The sequence below is a fragment of the Schistocerca cancellata genome, unplaced genomic scaffold (genome assembly GCF_023864275.1).
Source record: "Schistocerca cancellata isolate TAMUIC-IGC-003103 unplaced genomic scaffold, iqSchCanc2.1 HiC_scaffold_738, whole genome shotgun sequence".
Taxonomy (NCBI): Eukaryota; Metazoa; Arthropoda; class Insecta; order Orthoptera; family Acrididae; genus Schistocerca; species Schistocerca cancellata.
In genome coordinates this window covers 35,001-37,500 of record NW_026046749.1, presented here as the reverse complement: position 1 = coordinate 37,500, position 2,500 = coordinate 35,001, and the positions used below count along the sequence as shown (strand labels likewise).

Sequence of the window (2,500 nt, the reverse complement as noted above, 5' to 3'; positions counted from 1 at the left end):
GTCAGCGCTAACGTGCCGGGCCTGGGCGAGGTGAGTGCCGTAGGGGTGCCGGTAAGTGCGGGCGTTTAGCGCGGGCGTGGTCTGCTCTCGCCGTTGGTTGGCCTCGTGCTGGCCGGCGGTGCAGGATGCGCGCGCCTGCGCGGCGTTCGTGCCCCGGTGCTTCAACCTGCGCGCAGGATCCGAGCTCGGTCCCGTGCCTTGGCCTCCCACGGATCTTCCTTGCTGCGAGGCCGCGTCCGCCTTAGCGTGCTCCTCCGGGGGCGCGCGGGTGCGCGGATTCTCTTCGGCCGCCATTCAACGATCAACTCAGAACTGGCACGGACTGGGGGAATCCGACTGTCTAATTAAAACAAAGCATTGCGATGGCCCTAGCGGGTGTTGACGCAATGTGATTTCTGCCCAGTGCTCTGAATGTCAACGTGAAGAAATTCAAGCAAGCGCGGGTAAACGGCGGGAGTAACTATGACTCCCAAATGCCCATCTGATGCGTAATATATGGACCCTCTCGGTCCACCCCTTAGCATCCTTGTGATGTTGGGTGGATGATGGTTCGACTAGCCTCTCGGTGGGAAATCCTAGCTCTGGCCTTCAAGTGGCGGGGGTCGTAAGGGGTGCTGAGAAAGTTGTAATTCTTTTGAAGCTCTCCGACCGACAGAGCAGGGTGTCGTTTAAGGCTTGGGGGTTACCTCCCCCCCTGCCTTTTGTTTCCAGCTGGTGCAACTACGAGAAGAAAACAAGGTACCAGGCCTCCCGCTGGAGTGCCTGTGCCAGCTGACGAGCTATCCAGCCAGCCAACCAGTGCGGGTCGAGCGCCGCTCCCCGTTGTCTGCCCTGAATGTCTGCGGTCCTTCACAACTAAGACCGGGCTCGGCGTTCATCGCCGTCGTGCCCACCCTGATGCCGCCAACGCGGAGGTGCAAACGGAGAGGAAGAAGGCCAGGTGGTCGCAAGAAGAATTGCTCCGTCTTGCGCATGCTGAGGCGGCCTTGTCCCTCCAAGGCTGCCGGTTCTTCAACCAAGAGCTCGTTAAATCTTTCCCAGATCGCACACTCGAATCTATCAAGTGTCAGCGCAAGGGGCAGGCCTATAAGAACATGGTGGCCAATTTCGTTGCCGAGCTCTCAGTGAGAGACCAAGATCTACAGGGCTCTGCAGACGGATCTGCTGTGGCCTCTTCCTCATCACAGTCATCTTCTCCATGTGAAGACGCCGATCAGGCTATCTGGTCCCTGATTGCGGAGTTGCCCTCCTCGGGCCCGCGTTTTCGCTCACTCGATGCAGCTGTGGCCTTGGGGCCCGCTGCCAGCCGGAGCTCCATCCAAGCTATGCTTGTTCCCGCTCTTGAAGAACTTGGTAGCAGGGAACCATCTCTTTGCCGAGCTCCTGGCAAGGAATTTCAACATCCCCCTGAGCGGAAGCGGGCGAGGAGAAGGTGGGAATATGCTGTAGTGCAGCGCGCTTTTAAGAAGAACTCTGCGCGCTGTATTAATGGTCTTCTCGATGGCACACTTCTCCATCAGCCACCCACCATCCCAGGGCTGATTGAGTTTTGGAGGGATCTGTTTACTCCCCCTCGTGTCAGGTCTCGGCCTCCACGGGGGGAGGGTCTCTCCGGTAAGTTGCTGCCATTCTGTAAGTGTGTGCCCTTCCAAGTTCTGTGGGCACCCATTACTGCAGATGAGGTAGCTGCAGCTCTTCCCCCTCGCAGCTCCGCCGCAGGCCCAGATCGCCTCACACCATCGCAGTTACGTCGCCTTCCCCGTGAGGCTCTTCTTAAATTCCTCAACCTTTTACTCCTCTCCCGTTCCCTCCCGTCCCGTCTCCTACAGGCTCGCACCACCTTGCTCCCCAAGAAGACTGCCGCAGCATCCCCTGCTGACTTCCGACCGATCACGGTGTGTTCGGTGCTGACCAGGGTTTTTCATAAAGTTCTGGCTGGCCGCCTTATGCGCCACTGTGCCTTGGACGGTCGTCAGCGGGCTTTCATCCCGCAGGATGGGATGCTCCACAACACCTTTCTTCTGGATCTGGCGATGACCCAGGCGCGGAGCACTGCCAGCTCGCTGTATGTAGCATCGCTGGATGTGTCAAAGGCCTTCGACTCGCTGGCCCATGATGCCCTGGGTCCTGTGCTTAGGGCCCATGGTCTGCCGGTCGAGTTCATTGACTACATCCTGGGGTGCTATGAGGCGAGCTCGACGGTTATCTGTGCTACTGGGAAGTCGTCGGATCTAGTGCGGCCTTCGAGGGGGGTGCGGCAAGGTGATCCCTTATCCCCTATCCTTTTCAACATGTCGATAGACATTCTCCTCTCCCGTCTTCCTGAGCATGTTGGTGCCCGTATTCTCGGCCGAAGAATTAATGCTGCTGCGTTCGCGGATGACCTTCTTCTGTTCGCCGAGACGAAGGATGGATTGCAGGAGCTAATCACCATCGCTACAGCGGCCCTAGGTGACCTTGGACTTGAGATCAACCCAAGGAAGTGCTTCTCTCTCGCCCT

General features: G+C 58.4%; 1 pseudogene; it reads left to right on the top strand.

The window, feature by feature from the left end:
* The window catches only part of LOC126141686 (large subunit ribosomal RNA), a 7,746-nt pseudogene that overhangs the window by 2,408 nt on the left and 2,838 nt on the right, over window positions 1–2,500 (top strand).